This window comes from Telopea speciosissima, chromosome 9 (assembly GCF_018873765.1).
Source record: "Telopea speciosissima isolate NSW1024214 ecotype Mountain lineage chromosome 9, Tspe_v1, whole genome shotgun sequence".
Taxonomy (NCBI): Eukaryota; Viridiplantae; Streptophyta; class Magnoliopsida; order Proteales; family Proteaceae; genus Telopea; species Telopea speciosissima.
In genome coordinates, this window is record NC_057924.1 from 20,915,383 (window position 1) to 20,923,249 (window position 7,867).

Below are 7,867 nucleotides of genomic sequence, written 5' to 3' on the forward strand. Positions count from 1 at the left end.
TGCAGGTAGAGGTCTCCTCCTCTGCTCCTTCTCTTTCCCTTCTCTTCCCCAGTGATCGCAAGGGTGCTTTCTCAAAACTAAGACCTTCACAGGTTTTGCTCAATTTTTACACCCTCTTGTCGTTCTCGTTCTTTACAGACTGTGTTTGAGACGGGCTTTCTTTTAATGAAGATTCCCTCCGGTTTATTCTGAAAGACCAAAAAAAACAAAACCGATAATCCAAACACTTTTTCATGTTTTTTTGTTCTCAAAGAATGGAATAATGGTAAAGAACGGTGTTCAGGCCGTTACCAAACGTAGCTTAATTGGTTTCAAGTTTCCGAACTGAAATCAGTTTCAATAATCAATTATGTTTATACAGTTTATTATTGGTTCATTTATACGGTTTATAAATTGGTTAAATTGTTTTATTTGGTTTGTAATCGATTTTATTCAGTTAATGGTTCGATTTAATTGGTTTTATTCATTTTAATGTTTTATCAATCTTACCGGTTCTAAACGGTTTAGAACTTATAATTTATAGGTTCTAAAATCGAAACCGAACCAATTGTCTTTTTACAATACATAAAACCAAACCAAACTGAATAATAATCGATATATCAATTCTGGTTTAAACGATTTGGTTTGAAATTAACACCCTTCCTGTTGGAATTGTGTGTCCATCAAACCCAAATTATTAAATTATTGAATTTAATTTTTACACTTTATTATTTTATTTGGGCTTATAAAAATGTTCCATAGGTCTTTACCTAAAACTTGTCTGAACTGGGAACGGGACTGGACATCCTGTTTATATGGTTTCCATATTGCATGCCACGAGAAATGGAGATTTTGGTGCATGGATGTGGGTACACGTCGAGAACGTGTATAGATGAGAATCTGGTACGTATATCTTATGTATTGCTATTGGTTGTGTGTGTGATATACTTACCCACCACTCGATGGCCCTTTGACTTGACAGATTCCATTTGTTGCAGTGTAGCATTACGGATTTTGGTAAGCCAATGGTTGATGTCCAATCGGACTATAAATCAGTACGCTAGATTCGTGATCCCGCATTGTAAACAAAGAGAATTCTTAACATGGAATCCACTGCCCGTTTACGGGGAATATCCAGGAAAGAGAAAGTAGGTGATTGGTCGGACAGAAATCTGGATCTAGTGTTTATTCGAAATGTTTTGTAAATTTATTTTTCAATATAAAATTAATATATAATATATTGAATTTTATTTCAAAGTTTTATGGCCGTCCGATTGCAGTCACATATTCTCTCGATCAACGTACATGATGAATTGGGGATTAGTAGCATTAAAATACATACCCTATAATTCATTATGAAATATTAGGAAAGTGGAAGGGCTTATGTGCAATAAAAGAGTTTATTGGACACATGGCATTATAGGGGAGAACAAAATATTTATGGTTAAATATCTTTTTATATTATGGCAAGAGATATTATGAGAATATCTCATGAACCATAATATAGAAAGATTGTATCCATTTTGAGATTCTCTGTCTTCACTTTAATAGCAAATTGGAGTTGCAAAAATTAGAAGATTCACAAAACACCAAAATGGAAGATTGAGCCAAGGCCAAGATGGAAGGAGATTACTTGAGACCCAAGGATCTCCAAAACTATAAAAGAGGGAGAGGGAAGAGCCTCCCACGATTTTGGCAGTGCTCTCTCCCCCTCTCACGATTTCTCTCTCTCCCCTCTCTTGTAGTGGTGTGTGTGAGACTTGAGTTAGAGAACTCAAGAGGCTTTGGTGATTTTTGTGTTCTTCTAAAAGGTTGCAAGGATTGATCAAGCTTCAAAGTGTTGAACGATTTTTCAATCTCCAAGTTTGCACAAGTTGGAAGAACTATTATCTATAGGAGGAGTTTCACTTGCGACTCTAACGTAACTATGAATGTTTTTTTGAAATTGTTTCTTCCCTACTCTTGATCATGGACTACAAGTATTGACCCGATCTAAATTCCGCTGCGCATCGGGTTTATTCCCAACACTTCCTTGTGATGAAAGCAACTTGATCGATTCTTTATAGTTTTTTCTCAGATTTACAATCAACCAAATGGTTAAGCTCATACTCAAATCTTGTGGTTTCCAAGGCTCACCACTAACAACCATTGCAACCAATCTTCTAATGAAGATTATAACAAATGGTTCACAAGCCAAGTATACAAATTGAAAAACAATTTTAAACCTTTAATGAGGCAAGTATACAAATGAAAAGTGTAAAAGAATGATTCTCAAAAATACTCTCTACAACAACAACTCAACCTTATCTCAATTAAATGGAGTCGGGCACATGGATCCTTGTCCTCCAATCAACTTTATTCGAGGTCATACGTGATACAAGGCCTAAGATATGCATGTCTTTCTTCACCACTTCTCCTAAGGTCATTTTAGATTTTCCCCCGGCTCTTTTGGTTCCTTTAATTTAAATCAAATCACTCCTCTGTACTAGAGCATCCAAAGGCCTCTATTAAACATGGTCATACTATCTCAAATGATTCTCTCGTAGCTTATTATGTATCAGAGCTACTCTCAAATCAGCTCTAATATGATCATTCATTACTTTATCCTTCCTAAATCATCCATGATAAGAACAAAAAATAAAGGTTTAAAGTTGATCCTTGATGTAAACTAATTGTAATTGAAAATTCACGACCTTGACCTCCTATAGCTATTACACTAGTCAATAGACCATCATACATATCATTAATTATGTCCAAATAACCCCCTAAGACTTAATAACCTATCTACCAAATGAATGCTCAGAATCTAGTAAAAACTCTCCTAAAACCCCTTTAAATAGTGGTTGTTCATTCCTTGTCTCTAAATGGTTCAAGAGCTTGGGTGGCACTACCCTAGCTTATCTTAGTCTCGATAGATCTTTGGAATTATACCTAACTAATTAGATTACATGTTATAAAGTCTACTGGTTCTTAGTATCTTTAAAAACTGACCTTAATTATGTTTATCTTAGATGGTTTGAATCAAACTCTTAGAGTTTTTTTTTTTTTTTTGATAAAAAAAAAACGAAAATAAATGATTCCAAACTAGATGCCAAATGAGTTGTAACGGTCATATTCGTTGGGACATTACTCGTAGAGAGTCCTTGTAACGTTGCAGGATTTAACAAACCATTCGCCAACTGTGCCATTATAGTTAGTGCTGCTTGATTGTTGAGGAATTAAAGATTGTTATGATTCATAAACTGATTGAAAAAGCTCATTGCAACTAGGAAACTACTTGCCACCTGTAATGGAAGTGTAACCACTTCCTACTTGTAGGGATTGATGAGCCCCGTAATGATCCTTAAGTGCATGAAATGGATGAAATTGTAGTAATTTATTCCCACTAGGAGATGCTGAAACTGATGAAATTGAAGGCATCTAACCACTAATCAATTGTGGAGATTGATGAACATTAACCATTGTAGTAAAAAAATGTGGTGGTGTAACCGCTAGCTGCACCTGGAACATTTAAATGTATAACTATTTGAATAGAATTATGATCATTTAAGTCAAAGGCTGGTTGAAGGGAATAGCCACCAGCGGCTGAGCCACCCAATTACCAACCAATATTCATGGCTCCGACAGCTCAGATCGATGGTGGAGTTGCAACGACATTGGAGGCACAAGCTCACGAGTTCTCATATCATAGTGTAGCAACACTCTCTAAATTGAGAGATAGTAACTCACCTGGAACGCCATAAAATTGTATCCATATAGTAATGTATTTAAAAACCTAAGTTCTATCATAATCCGTCTCCATCTTAGAAACCTCCATCTCTCTTTGAGCATGCCAAACCAAAACCACTAGAGAATTATTCCAGGCTACAACAACGTTGTCCTCCAATTCGTCCCTTACCATGACCTCGTCTTTGTCTTCATCTTCATTTTCATCTTCGTCTTTGTCTTCATCTTCTCCTTCGCCTTCACCTTCAGTTGGACTCATGGTAATTCACTCACAAGGAGGGGAGAAAGGAAAAAAAAAAACCCCAAGAGAGAGAGAGATGGCATTGGTAAAGGGTTAAAATGAGCAATATTGAGACATTTATTTCTCAATACATACTTCCTTTGCTAAATTATACAGATTACAATGCCATGAAGTTACTAATATACTTTAGGACCAAGTTTCCCTCCATCCACGATGAATGGGATCCCATTCACCATGGGGCAGGAGAGGGTGGGAGAAGGCATCACGAGGGATTTTTGGAAAAATACTAAAACCCTATTGGGGTTCGTGAACCCTAGGATGATGTGTGAACTACCCTCTATGGGTGGAGGAAAACTTTGTCCTATAGTTTATGTAGAATACGAACAAAGCTCATACGAACAAAGCTCATGTAATAGAGTTCATTGTCATGAAAGGGCTTTGGACATCCCTCTTTTAGATGATGCCACACTTAAAGAAAACCCTAGGATGGGATGAACTTTATTTGTAAGAATTGCTACAAAGAAGCAATCTGTTTCCTTACTCTTAGACATAATCATGCATTCTTGATTTTGTTTATATGTCAAAGCATGATTGGATATTGATGATTAATTGGAAAGGTTTTTCATTGTCTTATATGAGTTTTTGAAATTTTTACTTTGTGCAATACTTGTATGTTTTTGGTTCTTTGTGCTTTTTTTTTTTTTAATATATATAGTACTTGTGTTAATTTTCTTTTTTGGTAAACTAGTACTTGTGTTAATTAGTAGTTAGTATGTTTGTATTTGATTCTTAATTAATGTCTTATGTTAATTGGAATCTTGTATCTTGTGTTGTACTACAGAGCTTATTTTGGTTAGTTTTTGTATCTTTTTAATTGTCTTGTGTTAGCTCTTAGCATTTGTATTTTACAATTGACTCATTTTCTTGTGTTAGCTCTCTCTCTCTCTCTCTCTCTCTCTCTCTCTCATCTCCCTTCTTCCTTCCATTTCTCATACTTAAGATAGAAATCCTTCATAGTTGGTCAAGCGGCCTAGCTAATCGGTTAACAGGATATGTCAGAGATTTAATCACAAAGGTATGATGAATTGTGCTCTCTCATTATATCCTTCCTACTAAAAGTCAGTCCTTTCTTTCCTCCAGCTACTTCTTTTACTTCCTGTCTTCTCCACTCTTATTCTCCCACCTCCTTCAAACTCACTACCTTTTCTTTCTCAATGAAATGGCCCACTCATTGAACTTTTATTTTGTCTCTCTCTTGTTTCCTTCTTTTTCTCTTGCATTCGAAATCACTGTACAAAAACCATTATATAATCGAAAAGGAAACGGATTACCTTAGAACCACAAGTATAGTTCATCCTCTTGTAATAGCTCTTCCTTAGGCGAGAAATACAAGAAATCGATGCCTTCCAACGCTTTAAACGGATCAAAAACACCAAGACATGCACACATTTTTTCTCTTACCTAGGGATTTTCAAATTCTAACTCAAAACACAAGAAGTAAGAGAGAGAAAGAGTTGCTTGCTTTGTGCGTGACTCCCTCCCTCTCTCTTTATTAAATAGAAATCCCATTAAGTGGGTTGTCATATGTGTGTAACTTGGATTCCAAATCCATACATGCCATGTGTCCATCCCTTGGAAGTTTTCTATTCCTAGTTTGCTACAAAAGGAGAGAAGAGGTAGAATCGAAAAAGAATTTTATACCTTGTCTCTTGTAATATCTTTAATCCAATTCAAGATATTGTTAGATAATAACTTATTGGATAAATTAAAACCGTTTCCTCCCCATAAAATTGGATATTCACACTTAATCTAATTAATTGTAAATTAACCCTCCAAATAATATCACATAATGAACTACATGACAGGTAATTTAATTACTGCCAACCCCTCAGTTTATTGTACATATCTATACTGAGATTCTTTGGTCGTGATCGGAACCTAAAATATTTTGAAAACATTTTTCAAACCATATTAGATAAAGTAATTTTGCAAATGTTTTACAAAACATTGTATTGGATTTAGATTTATATCGATCATACACAAACACACACTCACTCTCTCTCTCTCCTTGTTATTCCCTAATAAAGGTAGTGGATTCCTTATTGAGCATCTCTTTTATTCACGATACAACACCACAGATAAAATACACCGATATGTAGTTCGAGGGACATCAACCTTTGGTTTGACAAAACCCATGATGCATTACTACAATGACAAGGACCTCTCAGGTCACAAGGCCAACCGAATTGTATAAAAGAGAATCTCGCTCCTCAACAATTGGCAGTAACACATTCAGGACCCTCACGTGATTCAGTTCAATATACATCGTATGTGTACTTACATCTGTGCTGCTGGAATCACCATTCCTAGAAACACATAATGTGATGACCGTCTGAATATGGTGTCCAACCCTATCCCTAGTCGAAAAAGTTTTAGGTAAAACCTAAGGACAACCATAGACCTCGAATAATATGTTACACATAAAATAATCAAATTAATTTAACTAATTAAAATTCAGGTTTGATGGACACATATTAGTATCTTCTTTAATGCTTAAATTTTTTTTTTTCTATTTTGTTTTTGGCTATAGTACCTTGTGTCCAGTTCCCCCCCCCTCTTTCATAGTGTTTCTTCTTAATCTATGTTGTCTTTGTATTATGTGACTGTTATGTTTTGTGTTTCTTTGTAATGTTATGTTTCAGGTAATGAATCATTTTGTTGTTGTTCTCTTTCTTATCTTTAGTCTTAATTATTCGTTTTTATGTTTAAATTTTGGGAATTATTAGCGCCACCCCCTGACGTTTGCCTATATTTTAAAGCACATCCAATAACTATCATAATATCAACCGTTACCCGTTTTTAAACGGTATTAACCTCTGAAATTTCTTTGACCAAAATACCCATTACACTATTCTGTCATCCAAATAAATGCGGTGGCATCTCTGCTGAATCTCTCATTGTAAAAGATCAACAAGGTAAAGATTGTATGGGTGGGAATCATTCCACCATTGATCGATGTGTCGAAGGGAGGATTCTCTGAAGCGCATGAACACGCTGCGGGTGCCCTCTTCAGCCTCGCTCTTAACGATGAGAACAAGATGGCTACAGGTGTGTTAGGCGTGTTGCTACTGCTGCTCCACATGCTTCGGTCGGAGAGTGAGCAGGCTCGGTACGACTCGGCGCTCACTTTGTACTATCTCTCTCTGGTTCAAAGCAACCACTCCAAACTTGTGAAGCTGGGTTTTGTACCGACGCTGTTAGCCATGGAAAAGGGAGGGGACCTCACGAGCAGGGCTCTGCTTATACAATAAGGAAGAAAAAGTTGCAGAGTAGTGAAAGAAAGCATCTTTTTGTTTTGTTTTTCCAAAGAGAGAGAGAGAGAGCTCATTTTGTTATTGATTGCCTCGATCCTCAGCAGTGTTTTTTTTCCCGTCTAGTTATCCAATTTGTTGCATATGTCAAAGCATGATTGGATATTGATGATTAATTGGAAACGTTTTTCATTGTCTTATATGAGTTTTTGAAATTTTTACTTTGTGCAATACTTGTATGTTTTTGGTTCTTTGTGCCTTTTTTTTTTTTTTTTATATATATAGTGCTTGTGTTAATTTTCTTTTTTGGTAAACTAGTACTTGTGTTAATTAGTAGTTAGTATGTTTGTATTTGATTCTTAATTAATGTCTTATGTTAATTGGAATCTTGTATCTTGTGTTGTTCTACAGAGCTTATTTTGGTTAGTTTTTGTATCTTTTTAATTGTCTTGTGTTAGCTCTTAGCATTTGTATTTTACAATTGACTCATTTTCTTGTGTTAGATCTCTCTCTCTCTCTCATCTCCCTTCTTCCTTCCATTTCTCATACTTAAGATAGAAATCCTTCATAGTTGGTCAAGCGGCCTAGCTAATCGGTTAACAGGATATGT